This window comes from Phacochoerus africanus, chromosome 7 (assembly GCF_016906955.1).
Source record: "Phacochoerus africanus isolate WHEZ1 chromosome 7, ROS_Pafr_v1, whole genome shotgun sequence".
Lineage (NCBI taxonomy): Eukaryota > Metazoa > Chordata > Mammalia > Artiodactyla > Suidae > Phacochoerus > Phacochoerus africanus.
The window spans coordinates 57,188,860-57,205,354 of NC_062550.1; positions in this window are offsets into that span (position 1 = coordinate 57,188,860).

Consider the following 16,495-nt stretch of genomic DNA (forward strand, 5'->3'; position numbering starts at 1 on the left):
GGTATGAGAGCTGGGAGCAAGTACCACTTCTGCACCTTGGAAAAAGATGGAAAGTCTGCCATGCAGAATGCAAACCAAAAAGCTCTGAAAAAGCATAGTGGAGGGAGGACATGAAATGCCATGTCACAAACAAAGGAAAGACATGAAAGTCTACATGTAAAGAGTGGTGGCTCTAGGCTTCTGGAATGCTGCAACCAGACTTACACCCCTCAACAAGTTGTGAAAAGACTCATCTCTAGAGAAATCAACTGGACCAAGAAGAGGGATGTTTAAATTGATCTTAAAAGATTGGTACCACTTTGGGTAGCATGAGTAGGACATCCCAGGCAGAAGATACTGCTTGTGCAGATACATAGTCATGAAGCAGTATGGCAAGTCTAAGGAGTGGCAAGAGCTTTGGTATGTTTGACAATGCAGTGCATGGATTGGAGATGAAAGAAATGATGGGGACAATGTACCAGGTCTACCCAGTAAAGGCTTCTAATTACGTGTTACATACAAGAAGGGAGTTTCCACCGAAGAATGATCTGAGCAGATTTACAAAGGCAATTCTGATTGAAATAAAAGCTAATCAGGGTTGAGGTAGAATGTAATAATGAGAAACCAGCTAGGAGACTGTGACTTTCTTATCTCCAAGAGCAAAACTAGACACTAAACTAGAGCAATGGTAATGGAACAGAGAAGAGAGTCAGGATTCCAGAGACATTCATAAAGTAGGATTGATGGACAGTTTTTACCAACTGGATGTAAGGGAGAAAGGTAAGGCCAAGAGGCAGGGATGAATCTTTTGTTTCTAGCTTAGGAAACAGGAATGATGAAGATGCCATTAACTAAGATAGGGAATTCTACAGAAATAATGACTTTGATAAGGGAAAATAATAGTCAATTTTGAGACACAATGTTTGAGCTACTACAAGACATCCAAGATGTGCTATAGAAAGCTGAGAAATTGTCTATAATTCAGGGAAGAGAACTCACCTAGAGGTACAGATCCGAGAGTAAAATTTAAAAAAAATACAGTTCTCCTAATATCCAACCAACCAGAGATGGCACTTGAATAAAAAACCCATTTGGTCTTCCTGATGCAAAGCAAGAGAAGACAACTAAAGACACGACTTGGAGGAAAATGTTCTTAAACATCTTCCAGACCACCATCTTCTTCTTGTATGTGTGCTGCTGTTTGGTACAGATGGGAATTTGGTGTAAAGGATTGTGCATTCATCTAATATAAAACAAACCTTGGGAGTTCCCACTGCGGCTCAGTGGGTTACAAACCAGACTAGTATCCACGAGGATGCGGGTTCAATTCCTGGCCCCACTCAGTGGGTTAAGGACTCAGCATTGCTGTAAGATGTGATGTAGGTCCCAGACAAGGCTCAGATCCAGTGTTGCTGTGGCTGATGTGTAGGCTGGCAGCTGTAGTTCCAAATCAACCCCTAGACCAGGAATTTCCATATGCCACAGTTGTGGCCCTAGGGGGGAAAGAAAGATAAAGCAAACCTTAAAGCATGTCCACATTCACAGTCTTAACTTCTTTTTCATCTGAACCTTTAGGAAATCCATTGCTGAGGCTATCTGAACTCTTATTGCTCTACAATCTAGCCTCTACACTATAGCCACACTTCCATGTCCAAAGCAGAGATTTGACTGTCTCACTCCTGCTGTTAAAACAACTTTATATCATCTACTTGCTCTTAAAATAGAGATGGATATTTTTCACATGTTTATAAACCTCATTAGATTTAATCCTCCATTTTCCAGCCTATATTGTACCATAAGCCCCTGCCATCCACGTTCAAACTGTATTCTCTACTGCTTCCCTCCACCACAGGCATTTGAAGATGCTATCTGCCATCCTGAGGACTTTTGCCAGGAGCCTTTACCTAGATAACTCCTCTTCATCCCTTAGGTCTCGGCTTTAATTCCTCTTCCACAGAAGCCTTCCATCGATGCCCAGACGTCATCACAGCACCATGAGACTTTCTTCCAGAACATTTACCAAAGTTGTAATTTCACCTGTGTCCATGTGCCCTGGTTTGTTTTTGATGGCTGCTCCTATGGCATATGGAAGTTCCCAGTCTAGGGGTCAAATCGGAGCTGCTGGCCTATGCCACAGTTTGCAGCAATGCTGGATCCTTAACCCATTGAATGAGGTCAGGGATTGAACCCACATTCTCACAGAGACAACGTCCAATCCTTATCCCACTAATCCACAACAGGAATTCCATGCCCTGTTGTTTTAATTCCTATCTCCCTTACCAGACACTATGCTTCCTGAGTTCAAAAATAATTTTCTTTTTGGAGTTCCCATCATGGCTCAGTGGTTAACAAATCTGACTAGGAAACATGAGGTTGCAGGTTTGATCCCTGGCCTTGCTCAGTGGGTTAAGGATCTGGCCTTGTCAGGAGCTGTGGAGTAGGTCACAGACACGGCTCGGATCCAGCGTGGCTGTGGCTGTGGTGTAGGCCAGAGGCTACAGCTCCGATTGGACCCCTGGCCTGGGAACCTCCATATGCTATGGGTGCAGCCCTAGAAAAGTCAAAAATACCAAAAAAAAAAAAAAATGTTCTTTTTGCTTTCCCAATACTTCATATCCTGCCTGGCCCACAATAGGTGCTCAATAAATGTTTTACTGGCTTTGGGGACCTGGATTTTTGTACTGTATGTTCACTCCTGAAAAAAGACCTATATAAAGTCTTTACTAAGATTTTACTTTTAGTTTGAAATAAATATAATTTACACAGAAATGAAACGACACTTGGCAAATAGTATGGCATACATTTCCATAGCCATTTTAATTCCATCAGAATGATTTCATCATTTCTCAGGAAATTTGCAAAGTATTATTGAATAAGTAGTCACATCACTTCCTGAAATTGCATGCAGCTGGAAATCCTTCTGGCTCCAAAAATAGAATGAAAAATCTTTTCTCTCCTTTTATTGGATTTACAGACTGCTTTTTAAACATATTACAATCTTCACCATCCTCAGCCTTGTTTTAAAAGTCATTAAGAAATACATTCTCCTATAGTTTAGTGAGCTATGTGGAACACCTCTTATTTCCTGCCTCAGGACTAGCCCTGCTCTTTTACAAGTTTTAAATTAAGACCACAAAGCAACTCCAGCAGCTCCTACACAGCAACAACACCCATAAAACACCATTTGTTCCATGTCTTCCCTTAATTCCTCTTTAAGAGCAAGATAGGCATACGGAGTAGAAGCTATTTTTATGGTAATACATAACTGGGAGCACAGGGTTTTTTGTTTGTTTTTCTTTTTACAGCCACACCCATGGCATATGGAGGTTCCCAGGCTAGGGGTCTAATTGAAACTACAGCTGCCGGCCTACACCACAGCCTCAGCAATGCCAGATCGAGCTGAGTCTGCAAACTACACCACAGCTCACGGCAACACCGGATCCTTAACCCAGTGAGCGAGGCCAGGGATCAAACCTGTAACCCCATGGTTCCTAGTCAGATTTGTTTCAGCTGGGGAGCAACTTTCAGATGAATAATGTGCAGTAATGGCCTTCTAATGCATTGCTGATCCAACCTAACACCAGAACCAGAATGACATCCCATTAAATGAAAGCATTACTTAAACTGTATAGCCTTTTAGCAACTAAATCCAAAAAGAAACTCAAGTTTCACTTGAGTACCGTTTTCTAAGTAGTTACAAATGTCAGTTCCTAGATATGAATTATGCTTTAGGCAAAGCTGTGAAACACACACACACTTCCCACATTATCACTCAAAACTCCTTAGCAATTTGTCTATACACGTTCACCATCACTGCCCAGGCCTTGTGATTTACCCTAGCTACTGAGACCATATCCAGCTTCCCTTTAAGAAAAACAAAAACAGCCTCAGTCAAAACAACCTACCTGAACTTCTACTTTCTTAGCATATGCTTCCGACCTGGGCCCCTCTAGCTTATCTAGGTTGTTTACCTGATAAACTCATTTTGTATTGAGATATAAGTTACTAGATGATGCATTTCCCCTGCCATATTATACATATGAAGCTTATTAGGGGAAGCCAGAAATTATAGTGCCTTTAGTTAGCTGACTACTGGTGGGAACTTGGGGGAGAGAAATCATTGAAGAAAAAATTACCTTGGGAGTTGGTGATCCACTTATTCTACCTACACATATGTATTCACCTTGTCAAACATCCACTAAGGAGAAAGCAAGGGAGAGAAAGCAAGAATAAATCCTCATTGACCAAAGTCCATTCAATTAACTGAATTCATACAGTCCCTGCATATGGCCCCTATTTTCAATAATCTTATAGTCTAGGGTACTCAGCCTTGTGTCAGTCTTAAAAGTCAAACGCTCGAGGCAGAGTCTACAAGGAATTAGCCTGCTATGACCCCCTTTCCCAGTCAAAGCAATAAAGTTATCTTAAAAAAAAGTCCAAGGTTCTATAACTTACATCCACTAGAGCATTGGCTCCATGAGGGCAAAGACCTCCTTTTGGCAACTACAAACTCAGGGTCTTGCGCTGAGCTCAATATATAATTGATGAATGAATGAATATTAGTAGCATTGTCTTACAAATGTTTCTTAGCCCATTTTCCCTTCTACAAAATAGGAAGGACAACATTCACTTCCTAAGACTTTTATGTAGATTAGACAACACAGAGAAGGGTTCCTTTGGCACAGAAATATTGAAACATAGATAATCTAGATCCATATACATATACATAGACTAGATAGGCAAACTGACAGTGGAACAGCAGATTTAAACAATCTATGTTAAGAGACCTAAGAATTAACTATATTCTCACCATACAGCTAGCTAGAGAGGTTGTAAGAAAGTAAAGGACAGAGTCTTAATTCCAGACAGCCCACAATAATCAAAATATGGTGATGAGGCATCATGTGTAATGTGGGATCCTTAAAATGAGCAAGATAACACAATACTACTGAGAATCCAGAACATTCTGTCTTGTCCCCAGTTCTCACACCACTAACAAGACATGAATCAATTCTGTGTACTGGTTACCAGTAAAGAGGTTCTAACTAACTAAAGGGTTCTTTAAGACTATTAAATATGAACCATGGAAAACAGGAATGAAAAATTTCTCCAGGGCTTTGCCTAACTTTGAAACATGTCTCTGTTTTCATCACATAGCCTAAATATCTCTAATAAAGGTCCAAGTAAGTAAGAATTCACTTTCAGGACATTTTAATAGATATCGAATATATTATTGCATTAAGTACTGTGTCAGACACTAAATCATGGGCGTTTCTTTCGTTTTGTTTTGTTTTTTGTCTTTTTTGGGCCACACTGCAGCATATGGAAATTCCCAGGCTAGGGGCCAAATCAGAGCTGTAGCCGCTGGCCTACACCCACAGCCATAGCCACACAGGATCCAAGCCCCATCTGCAACCTACACCATATCTGCTACACCACAGCTCATGCAATGCTGGATTCTTAACACACCGAGCAAGGCCAGGGGCTGAACCCACGTCTTCACAGATAATAGCCAGGTTTGTTACCACTGAGCCACAACAGGAAATCCTAAATCATGTTATTTTGTTTGACTCACTACCTTGCATAATCTAGTCCTTGACACAAAGCCCTACCATCCAATACATGAATGTTCTAAATTGTTGCTCCAATAGGAGTTTAAAAAAGACACTTATACTGAGTTATTACTTTCTTTCCACTGGTCCTCCTTGGGAATGCACAAAATAACAAGCCAGAGTTTGTGGCACAGTTAGTACCTTCAGAACAAAGTTTTTCTCAAATGATAGAGGATGTTTCATGGGAAAAAACAAACTTCTTTAGCACTGGGGTTTAAACTTGTGATTAGCACTGAATCCGTAAGATTGGTGACAGTGAAATATGTTGCTAGTTCTCATCTTGGAACCTGAGGACAGAAGCAGTATTTTAGCACTGTACCTACTTATTTGACCTGTCTGTCTTCCATTCTAGTTCCTTAATTATAGCCCATGGAGAGAATGTGGTACCCAAATCATAAAGCTATCCCAGTCATAATAAAATACATCCATTTGCTCATTCGCCACATATTAATTAAGCACCTATTATGTCCAAGAACTTTAAGAGTTGATAAGAAAGATAAGATGAGCAAGATAAGATCTTGTGAGGGACATGGAAACAATTGCTCTTCAATCAAGCATGACAACTGTACAACAAAGTCAAATGGAAGCACAGAGAGACTGTGAAGTTCAGGAAAGTCAAAGAAGTGGTGACAACTGAGCTGAATATTAAAGAATTGATATAATGTTTTTCAGACACACAGGAAAAAAGGGAAATTATTCCACTCAGCAAGAAAATCATTTCAAAGTTTTGAATTGAAATAAGCAAACTGATTTGGGGAACAGACAGTCACCAGTCCCAGATAGAGTTAGGGAAGACAGGAAAGATAACTGGACAGGTAGATTAAAGCCAGATTATGAATGGCTTTTATTAATTCATAAACATATATTTCTTAGGCATTTAACTACATGCTAGAAGCTATTCTAGGTAATATAGGCACAACAGTCAACATGGCAAACAAAAATCGCTGCCCTGGATTCTAGCATACGCTATGCTAAAAAATATAGATCTTAGCTTGAAAGCAATAGAGTTAAGCAGGAAAAGTAGCTCAAGCAGATTTAGAGAGGTAATTCTTTTGACAGTGTGAAGAACGGGAACAGAGGAAACTAGCCACAGGAAGATGAGTCAGAAAGTTACTTCAACAGAGCAGCTGAGTGCTGTTTCTGCAGTCTTCCATGACATGGTCTTCTCATACGCATCTTCAGCAGGAATCTGTCACATATCATTATTACCTAACTGAGTGACTTCTCATAAGAGATGCAAATTTTTTCCTCAAACCTTTGATTTCTACACAAAGTATATTTTTGTTGGATCCACATCATCTTGTACCACTAGCTACTCTCAGTCATCCTGACTCATTTCCTGAACTTTCAATTGCTCCAAGAGAACCACATTTTATCCAAGAGGTTTGATATGGGGCCAAAAAGCCTCAAGCCGCCTCTAAGGGCCCAGTGAATTCTCCATTTGCAGACAACTTCCAGAAGAATAGGTGAGCCAAGACTCCTGGAAGCTAGAGAAAATGAACTAGATTAAACTGGTTTCCTTCCCCTAAACCACGCTTCCTGAGATAACTGGGACCTCACAAAGCAATCATCTTCCCAACTCCACTATCTGTATCATTATGTATCCCAGAGACTTGAGATTCATGTGAGAGGGCTCTAGAAATTGATTCTTTTGTCTATAGAACTTCACACATTTACCTCTATCATTTCACTCGTTCCTTGTAACAAGCAAAGGAATAAGGCACATCATATGCACTCAGACCATTGTAAAGATGAAGAATCTAAAGTCAAGCAAGAGTAAGACTTTGACCCAAAGGTCTGTGCTAGTAAGTGGTAGAAGCAGAACTAGAATCCAGAGACTATGACCCCAACCACATTTTTGGCTTTCTGTCCATACTAAGTCATCAATTATTGCCCCTCTCTCCTACTATAACTACACATCTGCAAGACAATTCTTTATACTCTTGAGGTTGATAACCTCCTTTATATTAACCTAGATTTCATGAAGCAGTCACTCTTATTTTCTAAAGCTCAGACAAAGCCATCGATATTAACCACTAAATAAAATCTCTTTTCTTTAATGATCCCCTTTGTCTTTCCTCTCCAGCCTCCTCAGAGCTGCTGAGAAGTTGAGCCCTAGTCAACCCCTATTGAACCCGGTAGGCTCCAGGCTATTTTTAGATCAAGACTAACATATTCAGGCAGCAAAAAGAGCCCATGAGACGCCAAACTCAGCATCTACTCTGGAAATGAACAAAAATGGGAAGCAAGCTGGCTGGTTCAGTGTTTCATATTTATAATAAATTGTCTAAGGGAAATTGGTGAATTAGCAATGACTCCATGCCAGGAATGCTTTGCCTCAGCCAATCCTGGAGCTGAGTGTACTAAACCCTAGGCTACCTGAGGTCTTTCAAAAATATTACTTCCACATGAAGTCCACACAGCTCAACCACTGCTGTCAAGAACCAGGTCTACAGAGCATGCTGGCAAGCTTGGTGGTGGTCCCAATAGAGTTACAGGAGGTGAGAGGTGGCATCTGAAAAAGGAAAAATCTCCTAAGTAGGAGTCAGAAAACCTAGATTCCTGACTACTGATGAGCAATATGACATTGGGAAAGTCACTAGAAAGTTCTTAAGGCCCCAGCTATGGAATGTGTGGCTTGCCTGTCAGCCCCTTCAGAACTGCCTCTGGAGTTCCCGTCGTGGCGCAGTGGTTAACGAATCCGACTAGGAACCATGAGGTTGCGGGTTCGGTCCCTGCCCTTGCTCAGTGGGTTAACGATCCGGCGTTGCCGTGAGCTGTGGTGTAGGTTGCAGACGCGGCTCAGATCCCGCGTTGCTGTGGCTCTGGCGTAGGCCGGTGGCTACAGCTCCGATTCAACCCCTGGCCTGGGAACCTCCATATGCCGTGGGAGCGGCCCAAGAAATAGCAACAACAACAACAACAACAAAAAAGACAAAAAAGACAAAAAAAAAAAAAAAAAAGAACTGCCTCTGCCTCACAGCATAAACCAGGCCACCACGGGAACACCATCATTTATATTCAACATATAAGTAATATCATATGATATTTGTCTTTTTCTGCCTGGCTTACTTAGTATGATAATCTCTAGGTCCACCCATGTGGCTGCAAATGACATTATTTCATTATTTTTTACGGCTGGGTAGTAACTCATAGGCTTAGAAAACAAATTTATGGTTACCAAAGGAGAAGAAGAAGGAAGGATAAATGAGGAGTTTGGGATTAACATATATACACTACTATATATAAAAAATAGATAACCAATAAGGACCCACTATAGAACACAGGGAACTATACCCGATATCTTATAATAATCTATGGAAAAGAATCTGAAAAAGAATAAACAGTCTGGCAGTTCCTCAAAAAAGTTAAACAGAATTATCATATGATTCAGCAATTTCACTCCTATGTATCTACCCAGGAGAATTAAATATATGTCAAAAAACCTTGTACATGAATGTTCATAGCAGCATTATTTGTAACATCTAGAAGGTGGAAATAACTCAAATGTCCATCATCTGATTAATTGATAAACAATATATGGTATATCCATACAGTGGAATATTATTTAATTGAAAAAAGGAATTGAAGTACTGATACATGCTACAACATGGATGAACCTTGAAAGAAATTACAAGTAAAAAAAACCAGACACAAAGAAAAAATCACACATTTTATGAAAACACTTATATGAAATGTCTAGAATAGACAAATCCATAGAGACACAAGGTAGATTAGTGCTTTCCAGAAGCTAGAAGAAGCGAATGAGGATTTTTATGGGTTCAGAGTTTCTGGGGTGATAGAAATGTTTTGGCATTATAAGTGGTGATAGTCATTCAACTTTGTGAATATACTAAAACCACAGAATATTATACTTTAAAAGGATGAATTTTCATGATATGTGACTTACATCTCAATTTTTTTTAATCTTGCAAATTTAGGGGAAAAAATAAACAGCTAAGTGTGAAAGCCAAGAGGTCTCCTTGGCAGCACATAAAGATAATCTTATCTCTTGTGGCTGGAGGACAGAGAAAGCTGAGGAACAGGCCCAGTACTTAGCAGAGTTCCAAAGAAAACTAATTTCTCAATCCACTCTGCCAAGATCATTGGCTGTCATTGGCAAAGAATGAGATTCAGATGTGGGATAGGAGTCTTTTAGATTGATGCATTATAAATCCAGAATCCATATATTCCTCTGAGTCCTCCAAGTATGAAGGAGTGGCCCACTCTTCCCTGTCAAGGACAAATGCTTCCTCCTTGTCAGACTAAATGTGGAAACCTCCCTGCTGCTCTCAAAAGAGACCCAGCAATGTTTAATCTCTAATTGGAACCCAAGAATTTTAGCATCCTTTTGCCAAAGAAGCAGAATGCAGGAAGCGCATCATCATCCTGTTGAGAGTAATTAACCCTGATCATCAGAAGACAAGGCAGGGTGGAGTATATCTGGCACCCACGTAATTCATTTGGGCATCTCTAGGTATTCTTTTGTGCAAATGAAAAGCAAAGTGCAACAGCCAGAGCCTGAAAATGGCATGGTAATCAGGAGCTCAACCAGCTCAGAAGATAAGCCACCTAGACCAGAAGAGACGCAAGCTATGGATGTAGGAAACCTGCAATAGATAAAGAAGAGGGAGGTGATGACTGCCAAATGCCACTCAAGCTCAGCTCAGTAATAGGGACCATGGTTTACCTGACCAGCCTCTGGTGTACTTCCCCCATAGAAAGTGCTCCAACAGAATCATGAAGGACCTCTTCCCAGAAGTGATCCTTAACAAGTGACTGAAGTAGCATAAGGGGTAGGCTGAAATGGATGCTATAGTGGAAAGCCCAATCCCTTTAGGACTGCAGACTTACATCTGCTTACACAAGTGTTGTCAGCTAACAGCCCTTTGCCATGAGGCCTTTCTAGAAATGTCCTCAGTTAAAGCAAGCATTCTTGTCCAGTCACATCCTCTTACTAGGGACTGCCTACATTAATGATAGAACAACATGGAGCTACAGGAGCCTGGCCCCTTCACCTCAATGCAGGATGGCTCTGCAAGGTACCATCCTCTAGGGTCAGTGGTAGCTTTTGCTGAGATTGCATTACAGCTCTCTTTGCCCAATCCTGCTTCCTTCTCTTTCACCACTGGTATTGATCCCAAGAGCATACCTCCCAATAAACATCCTGTTTGCAAATTTCTTTCTCAGTTTGCTCTCTGGGCAACTTGACCTGCAACATTCATAATTACACCATAATAGCAAACACTACATTTTAATCTTCTTATCTATAAATTAATGTTATTTCAGTGCCTCTTTATTTCTGATAATTTATCTTTTAATCATTCATGATTAGCTTATCAAACATCACCAACTGAGAACTTTTCCTACATTTTTCAAGTCTCCAAAAGCCCTACTCATGCTAAGTTTAGTCTCAATAAATGACTTCACTTCACTGAAATCAAGGCTAAACCTTAATTCTCTTAATCTTCTTCCTCCCACTCCTAAATTTCTTTGTGCACTCAACACATATTTTTATCTTTTCTCCCATTCTCAGATAATAAAGTGTCTCTTTCCAAACTAAGGTTAATTCTTACTATTTACTTCTTTTTCCTATGGTTTCTGACTTCTCCAAAACAATATTTCATCAAAGTCTTTAATCTCTCCATTTGAAAGTTTCCTTCAAGTATATTAATATCTAAAACATATTCCATCAAAGTCTTTAAACTCTCCATACAAGTTTCTTTCCTTTTAGTCTATAAATACCATTGCCTGTTTAAAAAACATAAACAAAACCCTGAGGACTATTCTTCTCTCTTATCCTTTACCAACCAACAAGGGGGAAAAATGTCTATCTCCTCTATTTTGAGTCCACACCTCTATGGAAAAGTTGCCAATGACTTCCTAATTGTCAAAATCCAGTGATTTTTTTTCTTTAGTCCTTTTCTTTATCAATCATTGTACGGTATTTTACATCATGTAGTCTTGTCTTATTCTTAAAATTCTTTCCTCATTACATTTTCCAAGAAACTGTACTGCCAGGTTCTCCAACCACATTTGCTAATGATGGGAACTCCCCTCACAAGATCTGTTCTTGGTTCTTTTCTCTTTCAATTCTAACCTTCCTCTCTCTTAGGTGACCCCTTTTCTTCTCATCCTGAACTCTAAAAAAAAAATGATTCTCAAAAGTAAAATCGCCAACTTGACCCTTTCTTTTTGGGCTCTAACTCAAGTTTTAATCATGAAACAATATAGTAATTATTAAAGTAACTATACTTCATGTCATGCATGTTTCTATTCTCAGTTTACTAAGCACTGATGCTAAATGCATGTTCGATATAACCAATATCTTTTCAGGATTTTTTGAGATGATAATGTATATGTTATCCTTTGACATACAATAATATTAGGTTCCCTGAGAGTCAACTGCATGTCCTGAAATAAATCCTGCTTTAAAATGTCATGTTTTTGTTCAAGACTCCTTATGCGTCTTGATACACATAAATGAGACTGACCCACAAATTTTACTGAAACTACCTTCATTAGGTTTGAAGGATATTCTTTTCCTATGATCTAAAATTATTTATCAATATGAGAAGTAACAGTTTCATAACAGTTCCAAAAACTCACCCATAAAATCTTCTAAGTCTAGAAAACTCATTTAAACTCTTTAAAACATTACATTTCAGAGTTCCCTTGTGGTGCAATGGGTTAAGGATCCAGCATTATCACTGCAGCAGCTTTGGTTGCTGCTCTGGTGAGGGTTCTAAACCTTACCCAGGAACTTGCGCGTGCCACAGGCATGGCAAAAAGAAAAAAAAAAAAAAACATTTCTTCCTTGGTTTCTTATTATTCAGATTTTTTTATTTCTTACATATTTATTTATTTTTAATTATTTTACTTATTTTTTTATTTCTTACATATTAATTCAGCTAGATAAAATGCAAAATCATCTTTTAAAATACATGACTGTGCTGGCAAGACCCAAAAAAGAAATCTTTAGAAGCCAAAATTCCCATGAAAGCTGGAATCCACCTGGACAGTTCCCTGGTGGCCTAAAATTGGGTTTTAATGGGACTCCCAGAAGGAAAAGAATACAAAGCCTAGATTCTTTACAAAGAAAAAAGCAAATCAAAGAATTCTGCATAAAGGCCTAAGTCATTGAAGGGAAGGAAAGTATTGCAGGAAGACACCATATGTATACTGCTATAGCCTTGGCTCAGAGTGAAGGGGGGAAAAAACTCTCCCTGGAAAACTCACGATCATAGGCCTTTGCTTGGCGGGATCAGAAGTGAAATTTATATTGCCTCTATTATTGGAAAAACTCCAAAACTGAAATGAAGTTTAAAGTGGTCTGAGGTCAGTAATGCCCATAAGCACCTGGCAAAAAAAATATTATCGCTGGAAAAATACATTTAAACCCACTTCTCAAATAATTTCCCAATCTAAAATTCCAAGACCCCAATAACTTAGAAAAGGAGAAACATGAAGCTGTAAGTAAAAACTATCAGAATCAAGAAGACAAAAAAACCCTACCCAGGAAACAATTACATATATCAGCTTATGTAATTAATTAACAAAAAAATTCAGAATAGAATATAACTTGTAAGAGCACTGACAGAAAACATGAATGATCCTATAATCACTAAAGGCATTCAATAAATTCAATCTTTTTTTGTCTTTTTGCCTTTTCTAGGGCCGCTTCCACGGCATATGGAGATTCCCAGGCTAGGGGGCAACGTGGGAGGTGCGTCTGCGACCTACACCACAGCTCATGGCAACGCCGGATCGTCAACCCACTTAGCAAGGCCAGGAATCCAACCCGCAATCTCATGTTTCCTAGTCAGATTCGTTAACCACTGTGCCACGATGGGAACTCCTCAATCCTTTCTTATAAAAGGAATCAAGCAGTTACCTCTCCTTTGTTGCACAATTATAACTCAGGATAAACAAATAATTGAGGAAGAGTCATTCCTTTTTATACAAGTATTCTAGCCAATAAAAAAGAATTTATAGAATTAAAATACCACTTGAAACTATTCATGAAATAATGATCTAAGCCGTAATGATCGATGACTATAAAGTTGCAGTGTAGTCAGCATGGACTTCATTTTTGAAAGGCATTAAGACTTAGAAGAGTTACGAGGAGTTCCCCTGGAGGCGCAGTGGTTAACGAATCCAACTAGGAACCATGAGGTTGCGGCTCCGTCCCTGCCCTTGCTCAGTGGGGGTTAACGATCCTGCATTGCCGTGAGCTGTGGTGTAGGTTGCAGATGCGGCTTGGATCCCTCGTTGCTGTGGCTCTGGTGTAGGCCAGGAGCTACAGATCTGATTAGACCCCTAGTCTGGGAACCTCCATATGCCCTGGAAGCGGCCCAAGAAATGGCAAAAACGCCAAAAAAAAAAAAAAAAAAAGTTACGATCGTGGTTAAGGACCCAATATGGTCTCCATTAAGATGCGGGTTTAAACCCTGGCCTCACTCAGTGGGTTAAGGATCCAGCACTGACACAAGCCACAGCATTTTCATAAACGTGGCTTGGATTGGTGTTGCCATGGCTGTGGCATAGGCCAGCAGCTGCAGCTCCCATTCAACCCCTAGCATACGAACTTCCATATACTGCAAGTATGGCCATAAAACGGAAAAAAAAAAAGACTTAGAAAGATGAGTTAACCATGTGGGTTGCTAGGGGAACTACATTTCAGGCAGAGAACACAATCACTGCCAAGGCCCTTGATTCCGTGGGAGTCTGACACTGTTTAAAAGTACTAAAAGGAGCCCCAAGAGGCTAGAAAAATAAGGACAGGAGATGGAACCAGTCTGTAGCAGGAACCAAATTATAAGCAACTGGAATTGGTACCAGTCGAATGGGGCAAGACTAGCTAGAGGAGGTTTGGTTGATGAAATTAGGAGCTTAGTTTTGCATGTAGGTTTAAGTTGTTTACAGGGCATCTATATATAGGCAATTGAATATACGACCTAGAATTCTGGGCCAGAAATGAAAATCTAAGAACCATCAGCATATAGTTGGTATTTACAGCTATAGTGAAGATTGCCAAAGAAAGGAGAATAATAGAAAAACAGACAACTAGAACTGTGTTTTGGAGAACAATGCAGGAGAAAATAACACTTTCCACCTTCCTATATACTGTACACAGTCAACCTTCTGCATCCAGTTCCCCATGGATACCAAAACCTGTGGATGCTCAAGTCCCTTACATCAAATGACATATTATATAGAGCTGGTCCTCCTCATCTGCTGATGTGGAACCCACAGGGGGGGAAAAAAAGGGATAGCTAACTTATTATGTATTGTGTTAATTTTTTATAAACAATAAGGATGTAAAACCCCATAAAGGAAGGGATTTTTGTCTTTTCTGTTCTATCCACTTACACATCACAAAGACATAGAGCAGTGCCTGGCTTAATAGGCATTCCAGTAAGCATTTGTTGATAAGAAGCTATGGATTTTGCTTTCTATGTTTGTTTTAGAAATTCTTCCACGTGTCGAGGCCATATAGAGAGTCTTCTTTCTTTTTTCTAAGTGTATTACGTATTTGCCTTTCATATCTTCTCCATAATACACATGGAACTAAATGATGTAAAGTAAGGATCTCATTTCATTTTTCACACACCTCTTTTCTACAGAATAAAGTTCAAAATTGTTAGCATAACATTTAAGGGTACTTCATGATCTAGATCAATTTCCTATCTCCTGTGTCATCTTTCACTGCCACCACGTGGATTTTTAGTTCAAACACTATTATCAAACTCTTTTCAATACTTGAGCTTTAGATAATGCAATATGATATGCCACAAGAAAATATATGAAATTATTAGGAGATAAAATCATTATTTGTGGATCATATACCTAAAAAAAAATTTATTTGAAAAAAGAGTTTTGCTGAGGAGAACAAGAGTTAAATAATTTGCATCCATTAAAATGATGTTTGGGAGTTCCCACTGTGGGGCAGTGGGTTTAGAATCTGACAGCAACGGCTTGGGTTGCTGTGGAGGTAAAGGTTCAATCCCGGGCCTGGTGCAGTGGGTTAAAGGATCCAGCATTGCTGCAGCTGTGGCTCAAATTCAATCCCTGGCCTAGGAACTTCCATATGCCATGGGTCTGGCCATAAAAAATAAAATGATCTTTGTAAAAATACAAAATCACATGAGACATGATAAATGATAAAAACAGAATTCCAAATTCTACCCAACCTACCATATTAAGTTTTTAAAAATTAAATACAGAATAAATGATTTAAGAGGCATTAGAAAATAGTAAGTGTTTTGATGGTTGAGTTTTTCCCTGTATGCTGTTTTATAAGTTGATTTTCTAACAAAATAATTTAAATAAAAACATTTTATATTTGTACATAAATGCTAATTCATCTCACCCCTGATCAGAGACACTCCACCAAATTTCAAATAAAGCCTTGAAAGTGGGAACCTCAGCTGTAATTTTTCATCAGTCATAACTACAAAAAAATTGAAACATCCACTTAGGAATTTGAATTAGTCCCTAGAAAACAAACAGGCTCATTTTCACTAAGATCAACAAGTCTAAATAATAAAGCTATTTCGGGGGGGGGGGGGAGGAATTTATCAAGGCAGTGTAAATCGTAAGACAATAAAGAAATAACCTTTACTGTATATTTTCTGTGCTATATAAGCAGTGTACCCATTAGTTCAAATATATTATCTCACTTTAAAATCATGGACATGGAGAACAGACCTGTGGTTGCCAAGGGGGAGGGGGAGGGAGTGGGAAGGATTGGGAATTTGGGGTTAATAGATACAAACTATTGCCTTTGGAATGGATAAGCACTGAGATGCTTCTGTATAGCACTGGGAACTACATCTAGTCACTTATGATGGAGCATGATAATGTGAGAAAAAAGAATGTATGCAAGTATGAATAACTGGGTC